Raw genomic sequence first — 9,942 nt, 5'->3', positions numbered from 1 at the left:
ATACTAAATGCACACCAGTGATATGCACTTGTACCAATATGAATGATTGGAATTCAGTACCTGCACCTCAATACCTCTTTCTTCCTCTCTGTTATTTGTTTTGTCCTGTCTTTTCTGCCCCACCTCCTGTTACAGATTAATATTGTTGGTCATTAGCTTTGATTTTTTTTATTATATGTTATAGGTTTTTCCCTATAACATCACATCTATCCACTGTATGTTTGTCCAGTTGTCTGGTGTAAATAATTGTTTGCTTACCTTATTTTTAAATCACAGGAGATCACTACCTACTGAGGGCCTGTTTACAGGAAGAAACTACCTACTGTGATCCTATGTAGAGGGAGAGCTACCTTCTTGGGGCATATCTACAGGAGAACACTACCAACTGGGGGCTTATATACTTTAAAAACTACCTATGGAGGGCCTATATACTGGGAAAACTACCGACTGGGCCATTTATATACACTGTGGAAACTACCTACTGGGGGCTTGTATAATAGAAAAATGACCTACTGGGGCAGCTATCTACAGAAGAAAACTACCTACTGGGGTATATCTACATGGGAAACTATCTACTAGGTGCAAATTGACAGGGGAAAGTACCTACTGTGAGTCTATACACTGTGGAAAATACCTACTAGGGGTTGATATACTGTAAAAAAAAACACATACTGGGAGGCCATCCACAGAGGGGAAACTAATTACTGGGGGCTATCTACAGAGTTAAACTACCTACTGGGACATATCTACAGAATGAAATTACCTACTTGGGCCTATCTACAGGAGGAAACTACCAACTGAGGACCAATGTAGAGGAAGAGCTACCTTCTGGTAGCCTATTTACAGGAGAACACTACCTACTAGGTGCCTTTATGTGTTGTAACAGCACCAAAGGCTGTTCCGTGGGCTATAGATTGCCTCAGGCATTCCTGCTTTCTCTATGTTGGGCCCACTGCTCCATGATCTAATTTATTATACTGTGTTGTATTTCTTTGTTATGTTATCCTCGAATTGTGTACTGTACCCTTGAGGGAATGCTCCAGAGTGACCAGGTGACCCTGACACCCCAATGGGAGCCCCCAACATTGACCTTTATGTAGTGTAGGGGGGTAGGAGATGTTCAGTCTAGTCAGTTCTAGTCAGTGTTAGAGTGAGGTGGAGGATGGTTCAGTAATGTAAACTAAAGTACCGTGAGTAGAAGCCTAGGGAGAAGAAAATCTCAAAATTCTATAGCCACCCTAATCTCAGGAAAACCCCAGCACATAGGTGAATGTCAAAGCCTGGCAGTAAACACATAGTTCTTGGGGAAGCAAATAGTCTTCAGTCAGTCAATCAAGTTAAATCACTCAAGTCAGCGTGGGCTACTACTAATTTGAAAGTTACAGAAACTACAACTCCCATCAAGGCAACAGGCTCCCAGCATCCCCCTGCTCTAAAGCTTGTATTGTCAAGGATGCAGTCATCTCAGCAACAGTAAAGATAGTTATCAGTAACCTTGCACCAGTGTATTCAGTACCTGGCGCCTGGCCCAGAAGAAGCTATCTCATCCTCTGACAATGGAGGTTGACAGTGCCCTGGCATCAAGAACTTTACCTTACACCCCACTTTCAATCACTCTTATCACTATTAGTGGCACCACAGCCTTGTTTTTGGCATCATGAACTGTGTGTTATAGTATCCACACTGTAGACACCACATATAAACTGTGGAAACTACCTGCTGGGTGCTTGTATAATGGGAAACCTCACTACTGGGACCTATCTACAGGAGGAAACTACCTACTATATACTGGGGAAATACCTACTGAGGGAACCTATATACTGTGAAAAGTACTTCTGGGGGCCTATATACTGTGATAACTACCTACTGGGACCTATCCACAGTGGAAAACTACCTACTGCATGCCTAGCTACAGAAGCAAACTACCTACTGGGGGCCTATATACTAGCGTAACTGCCTACTGGGTGGCCTATCAATAGGGGGGAACTATCTACTGGAGACATATCTACTGGGAAAACTATCAACAAGTGGCAAATCTACAGAGGGAAAGTACCTACTGGGTCACAATAAACTGGGGAAACTACCTATTGCAGGCCTATCTACAGAAGGAAACTACCTACTGGGGCATGTCCATAGGAGGAAACTCCCTACTGGTGCCTATCTACAGGGTGAAACTACCTACTGGGGCCTATCTACAGGAGGAAACTACCTACTGGGGGCCTATGCAGACCAAGAGCTACCTTCTGGGGAACTTTCTACAGGAAAACACTACCTACCAAGAGCCAATATGCTGTAATAACTATCTACTGGGGGCCTATATACTGGGGAATCTACCTACTGGGGCCTATCTACAAGAGGAAACTACCAACTAGGGGCTTATTTACTGGAAAAACTGCCTGCTGGGAGCCTATATAGTTGAGAAATTGCTTACTGGGGACATTAATATATAGGAAACTACCAACTGGAAGTCTGTATACTGGGATAACTACCTAGTGGGGGTATTTTCCTATACTAGGAAAATACCTACTTGAGCAGTTACTGTGTATACTGGGGAAATGATATACTGAGGCACCAGTATACTAGTCACCTACCTAATGGGGGAAACTACATACAGGGGGATCTGTCTACCAATCTACTGGGGAAACCTACCTTCACCCTTCCTCCTAACCAACTTACCTATGCATTTTACTACATGAGACACCAAGGGTTCAATATTACTGTTTGGGGCACTATAGATGGGGAAATAGTAAAGAAGGTGCTGAAAAAGTGCTGATTCTAAGATTTTTGTCTTGCAGGTTCTGTAGAGATGAGTTGTGGCTGGAAGAAATTGTTAATGTGGTCTGGGTCGGATGGACATACAAAAGGAAAAGTGACTGATTACGATTAGAGAGTCACTGGATGTAACTGCACTGTAATCACTTATATGACCTTCAGAGGCTGTGTGTGGGCACTGTACGGGGATATTGGTCTGTGTATAGTCTTTATTTATAAATTATGGGACTTCATTATGTGGTGATGGTGTAAACCCCCAAACTAACTGGTCAGGTCACGATGAAGAAGAGATCAAGAGGATAAGTCAAACAAACACAGTATAAAAACACGTTTCTCAGTAAGCATCTTCTATTCTTTATAATTTTAGTTCCCAATGTTGGCTTCTTTAATGTGTAAGGCTCTTTTGTTCCTTTGTCACAGATAACATCCCTGATACATCCCAGTAGCAGTTTTGCATTTCTCATAATGTTGAATTATCTCTTCATAGCCTTATTTCTGCAGACCCCATATTACCTTTCCAGCCACTTGGGAGATGTGATAAAAACCCCCAACAGAAATGACAGGTCATGAGCGCTGTGAACTGCAAATTGCTGCTCTGATGGGTAAAAGGGGTTAACGTTGTATTCATCTCCATGTCATTGTTCTTTGCCTGCGGTGAAATGAGGCTGGTAAAAGTGAGACATTATGTGCTCCTTGACAAGTGTTTGCTCATGAATTGCTAGCCCAGCACAATGGCATTTTGTCTCTTGTTTTGTGTCATTGTTCCCCAACATTCTTTCTAAAATTTCAAGGGGGATAGAAATCTCCTGAAAGGCAAAGAATGAGGAGAAAAGTGTCTTTTAAACTTTCAACCTTTCTTGGTGTTAGTTCCACATAGCCTGTAAATATTTCATTATCATGGAAAGCAGCATTCACCACAGATTCCTACATGCAGCCATTCAACTGTACAATCGTATCCATAGATAGCCAGGCTTTAGTACTGCCACCGATTGTAACGTCATTACTTCATTACTACCATTCACATTGTTCTTAGGCTGTACATATAGAACTTTAATAAACACATATTTGCAGCAAAACTCAATTTACCTGGCTAGAAAGCCTGATAATTCAGCATGTAGCTTTCAGGTACTTACCTAAAAGTACTACTAACCACCAGTGAGGGTCTATTCACACAGCAGAATTCTGCCTCGAATTAAAGCCCATAGACTTCTATGGGATTCCGCAATCCCATTCACATTTCTGAATCTCTGCTTGCGGAATTCCGCCAGTGGAATTCCGCAAGTGGAAACTCTGAAGTGTGAATAGGAGTTCGGAATCCCATAGAAGTCTATGGGCTTTAATTCGAGGCAGAATTCTGCTGTGTGAATAGACCCTAACTCTGTGACTACCTGGCCCCAAGTTCTGAAAGTCTTAAGGTGAATCCCATATAGATCAGACACGTTTGTCAAGCACACCACATAGTTGATCGATTGGATTGAAATCTGGGGAATTTGGAGGCTCAAACCATTCCTGAACAGGTTGTGCAATGTGGCCACCACAGAAGCATTATTCTGCTGAATGGGACCATAACCATTAGGGAATTCCATTGCCATGAAGGGGTGTGCTTGGTCTGTAGGTTTATAGAGGTAGTACATGTCAAGGTAATATCCACACAAAGGCCAGGACCCAAGGTTTTCCAGCAATTACCAAGAACATCACACACATTTCCACCAGATTGTCTTCTCTCTTTAGTACATCATACTTCCCTGCATACTAGGTCAACTCTTTCAATTGCTCCATTCACCAATTCTGTTTTATTGATGGTAAAATGTTGGATCGGTTAATTATTTTTGCATAAGGGTTTCAGGATAGCCCTGGTGGGTTCGGCCGACTGTTGTCTGTTGTGGATGAGCACCTTTAGATTTTTGAAATAAGGAAGGAAATCCTGAGAATCTCTGTTAAACATTGTAGAATGTGTTGGTTCTGAACAATAGGAAAAAAAAATGTTCTTCTGTATCAGGGGTATTACAGTGTCCCTATAAGAGAGACATCATACAGTGTCTCTAAAAGAGAGATATCATGGGGACGTGAAAAGGTTTGATCAGTTAAGGTCTGGGTGCTCTGACCCCACAGATTGCTAGAACAAGCAGAGATAAGCACTCGACTTAATACTTCTCACCCTCTCTCGCTGCATAAGACAAGCTTTAAAGACTTACTATACAGAGAGCAAAGCATTTAGCTAAGCATTTCTCCCACTAGTTCTAGTGATCAGTGGGGGTCTGAGCATACAGACCCTGACCTATCAAAAATGTGAACAGGTCTCCATAACATTGTCAAAAAATGACACTTTAAAATAAAAAAAACAGGACATCAGGTATTTATGGACCCCCTTCCCAGTCCTCTGTATTGGCCTGTCAGCAGTTATCATAGTTCAAAACTGCTGACAGGTCCACTTTTAAATGCATATTATATACAGGTATATGTAGAGTAAGCTTCTCCATATCATTTAATCGACTGAAGCAAATCTGCTATATATCTATATGTGATGGAGTTCTGCTCTGCTATCTATAGGATTTTTTACATCCTTTAAGGAAAGGAAAATCTATATTATTGAGCTTAAACAGAATATATCAGCTGCTGGAAATCCACAGTTTAATCAATGAATACAGAAGCGCTTAAAATACTCAATAGAAATTCATTTATTGAGGCATTATGGAGATTGGCATCTTATCCGATATTTGGATCTCAACTGAGGGTCTTTGTTGCTGGGTGAGCCGACATACTACATAGTCCCTTGATAGATGGCGTCCCCACGTAATTTTATTTTACCCTGCGTTTGCATGTATAGACGTGACAAACAAACCGAGAACCTGTCCATGGGCCGCCGCTAGATAAATGTGGTTCTGCGTAGCTCACAAAGGGCCTATTTTGGATAAAGAATTCTAAAGCTCTAATTCTATTTGTGCCGCTTGGATATCAGAGGCCTTTTTTTTTCCACACTTCAGTTTTATTAGATTATTCCTCGGAGATGGTTTCTTTTCCCTTTCCAGACGCGTGGTGGAAGGCTGGTGAAGCAGTTGGCCTATAGTTTGAATAATCAAATTAACCATTTGGTACAAGTTTTAGTGAGGGCGCACATGTAGAAAGCACAACTCTAACAAAACAGTGGGCTGGGAGCTGTCAGGATGCAATAAACCCTCCCCAGCTTTCATCCATACAGGCGATTTCAGATGGCAACAATGGGATTTTACACAGAAAAACAAACCTACACACACTACAAAGGGAGAGATGAAGTCCACGGCACATTTGCTCACCAAACCATAGTAAGAAAAGGTTGAAAGCCGCTGCTAGAGGGAGGACCGGTGAAAATTCATTGGGAAGGGGTGAGGTGAAGTGTCAGGAAATAAAAAGGTCCTTTGTATTTAATGTATACAGACATAAAGGGGGGGGGGGTCCAGGTAGAAGATAAGCTCTTGGCACAGATACAGGGAATAGGTGCACTTTTTTAAACTACTCACATACACATGTAAAATTCTGGCAATATCTGTGTGGCTGTATTTCTATAAAAGACTATATAGAGGGAGATTTATCAAAAACTGTCCAGAGGAAAAGCTGCTGAGTTGCCCATAGCAACCAATCAGATCGCTTCTTTCATTTTTGAAAAGGCCTCTGAAAAATGAAAGAAGCGATCTGATTGGTTGCTATGGGCAACTCAGCAACTTTTTCTCTGGGCGGGTTTTGATAAATCTCCCCCGTAGGGGGAGATTTATCAAAACCCGTCCAGATTACGGGGGGAGATTTATCAAAACCCGTCCAGAGAAAAAGTTGCTGAGTTGCCCATAGCAACCAATCAAATCGTTGCTTTCATTTTTCAGAGGCCTTTTCAAAAATGATAAAAGAGATTTGATTGGTTGCTATGGGCAACTCGGCAGCTTTTTCTCTGGGCGGCTTTTGATAAATCTCCCCCGTAGGGGGAGATTTATCAAAACCCGTCCAGAGAAAAAGTTGCTGAGTTGCTCATAGCAACCAATCATATCGCTGCTTTCATTTTTCAGAGGCCTTTTCAAAAATGAAAGAAGAGATCTGATTGGTTGCTATGGGCAACTAAGCAGCTTTTCCTCTGGACAGGTTTCGATGAATCTCCCCCGTAGTGTTGGGTAATGTGCATATAATTGTTGCTATAGAGCAGTGTTTTCCAAACAGTGTGTCTCCAGCTGTTGCAAAAAAATATAATTTCCAGCATGCTGAGAGTTGTGGTTTTACAACAGCTGGACATATAGGGGGAGATTTCTCATTGTTGTCTTTGGAAAGTGAGTTTTTAAATCATTTAGAAGGAGATTTATCAAAACCTGTGCAGAGAAAAAGTTGACCAGTTGCCCATAGCAACCAATCAGATAGTTTCTTTCATTTTGCAGAGGCCTTGTGAAAAATGAAAGAAGAGATCTGATTGGTTGCTATGGGCAACTGGGCAGCTCTTCCTCTGCACAGGTTTTGATAAATCTCCCCCATAGTTTTTTTTGATTTAGTATTGCTTATGTGTGACATATGTATCATACTATGAGAAGAGTTGATAAATTTGGTGCACATAAGCAAAATTCAATAAATCACTTCAGAACATCAATGTGTATGATTTATCAATGTTGGCTGTAGGATGCCGTTTCCCTAGCAGAATTTTTTTAAAATTTTTTTTTGGGGCTAACTTGCGCCAAATTTACTATAAAAGCGCACAGCCATTATAAATATTGCGCCTTTTGAATTTTAGCCCAGATTTCCCTGGCTCCAGCCACAATGAAAAGGTTGGTCTGACATGGAATGAATTTGCGGCTTTTTAAAAAATTTTAAGGTAGTTAGTCCTTTTGAAAAAAGGCGCACATAATAAATAAAGTCCATGGCATCTGAAACGGCGCACCGCTGGGTTTCACAGTCACTTTACAAAAAGGGCATATATTTAAAAGGCGCCAAAGAAAGGCCCATTAACGTGCTGCGCCCAAAGATGCGCCTATTTGCCGCCACACACAACAACATAAACTCAGTAGGAAATGTCCCCCAAAAAGTCTCAGTTGCGACTTTTTGTGAGATTTTTTAAAAGTGCTTTCCAAAGGCATTTTTGTAAGCGATGTCTGACCTGGCTTTGGCTTGTGACTTTTCGGAGGGGTTTGCGACTTTTTTTTTTTTTTTTTTTTAATGCCTATGTGCGACATCCGCACTTCATATACTCGGGACCACTGCAAAGTGAAAACTGAGAGTTGCTTAGGTAAGTCTCTTTGCTACTTTATGCCTACCCAAAAACATTGCAAAAAAAAAAAGTGCTTAGTCGCACATGCCTAAAAAAATTAAAAAAAAACTCTAAATGCAATGATAAATCTCCTCTTGAACGGTTTGGAAAACACTGCTATTAGAGAACCAGGTGAGTTGTGAAAACTGCTATAGCATTTGTACCATTTGTCAATAATTTTTCCTTTTAACCCAGTGTTTTCCAAACAGGGTGCCTCCAGCTGTTGCAAAACTACAACTCCCAGCATGCCCGGACAGCCAAAGCATACTGGGAGTTGATGTTTTGCAACAGCTGGAGACACGCTGTTTGAAAAACACTGATTTAAACCGGATTGGGGTTAAATGCTACAGAACCACAGCATACTGAGTGCAAAAGTATTAGGGTACGTTCCCACACGGCATATTTTGCTGCGTATTTGCTGCGTATTTGGTGCTGTGTATTTTCCTACCCATTGACTTCAACAGAGAAAATAAAATACGCAGCAGCAAATACGCAGCAAATACGCCGTGTGGGAATGTACCCTTAGGGTGAAAACAAACAATTCAGTTGTGTTGCGCTTGTGTTGTGATTTTGTTGTTTTTAGTTTTTTTCTTTTTTTTATTACTTAAACTGTCAAGTATTTACAAAACATAATATAGCAGCAGCATTTCAGAAGTATTTACTGCGTACGGTCAACTGCAACACAAGCGTAACACAACATGCAGATTTACAGCAGCATTTCACATTTACTACCGCATATGTGTTTTTAACCCTTACACTTTTAAAATAACCTATGTGAAAGGTGTCAGACTGTACTATGTATTTGTGTTTCACATATACATAGCTCTCCTAGCCTGCTGTATCCACATACCATACCTCATACTATTTTATTTGTAAGTTCTATGTAGAATAATATTATTGTATTTTCCATTGCATCAGGGTGCATGCACACCACGTTTTTGCTATACAGTTCCCATATCAGGTTTTTGAAAGAGGCAAAGAGTCTGTATACGCTTTGAAATGGGCTGAACCAAGTCACTTGTAGACTTTGGTCAGTTGAAGACACGGGATAGGAATGCCGCAATATACATTGGCATATGGTTTTGCTGGTATGCCAAGGTGTCCACTGAATATAGGCTAGTTGGTACATATGAAGCCTTGGCCAGATGTAGAGGACATATGGCCGGGAATATGACTGCAGGATCAGACTACACAGTTTGTTTGCTGACTGTTTCCATGGAGCTGTGAAAACAATGGTAAGAAATTGTTAAAGAGTACCTGTCATGATCTTATTAAATTTTATAATCCTCCCAGTTCACTGCCCCCATCATGATAAACCACCCCCAGCCTTTATTTTTATTATTTTTCTACCTTGATATTGCTCTGTATTTTCTGCTCAGTCAAATTCACAGACTGGAAGGGGCGTTCCCCAGCATCTGAAGTCATACAGGGGAGAACTTCCTCCATTACTCTGCTACACACAGCCCAGAGCATTTCAGTGTGAGATGAGCTATGATTGGCTAAGGCTGTACACACACCCCTCAGCACTCCAGACTGCATTTCCTGATTTTGGACTTTTGCCAGTCCAGCAGGAGTCCAAATTATGTGCAAGAAATGTTATTTTAGTTTACCATAAGGCGTGCAAGAGCAAAAATTAGTTTTAATAACAGTGCTCATTTCATTAAAACCTAGGCTAGACTCAGCTGAAACTCGCCACAACTTAGGCCACAGCTAATGACAGAAGTGCATCAGTTGGCATCAGTTGTTTAGGATCCAGCATTAATTATTGTGCATGCCTGCAAGCAGCAAGATGTGTTCCTCTGTCTGGCGCCCATGCAGCATTTTTCACCGTCCACCATCCAACTTTAAATGGCGGATAAATGTGAACTGTCCCATTCAAAAATAAATTAGTTTGCCTCCGATGCCAGAGGGAAAAG

At 41.2% G+C, this 9,942-nt stretch overlaps 1 protein-coding gene across 1 annotated transcript in view; it reads left to right on the top strand.

Annotated features, from left to right (window-relative positions):
* The first annotated feature begins 7,041 nt into the window (after positions 1 to 7,041).
* The window catches only part of PHOX2B (paired like homeobox 2B), a 13,426-nt gene continuing 10,525 nt past the window's right edge, over positions 7,042 to 9,942 (top strand). The window contains exon 1 of the mRNA XM_056557098.1: positions 7,042 to 7,061. The gene's annotated coding sequence lies outside the window, so the exon portion shown is untranslated. The remainder of the gene's footprint in view (positions 7,062 to 9,942) is intronic.

Source organism: Hyla sarda, chromosome 1, assembly GCF_029499605.1.
Source record: "Hyla sarda isolate aHylSar1 chromosome 1, aHylSar1.hap1, whole genome shotgun sequence".
Lineage (NCBI taxonomy): Eukaryota > Metazoa > Chordata > Amphibia > Anura > Hylidae > Hyla > Hyla sarda.
Note: the sequence above shows the minus strand (reverse complement) of the source record. Positions and strands in the feature narration are given on the sequence as shown.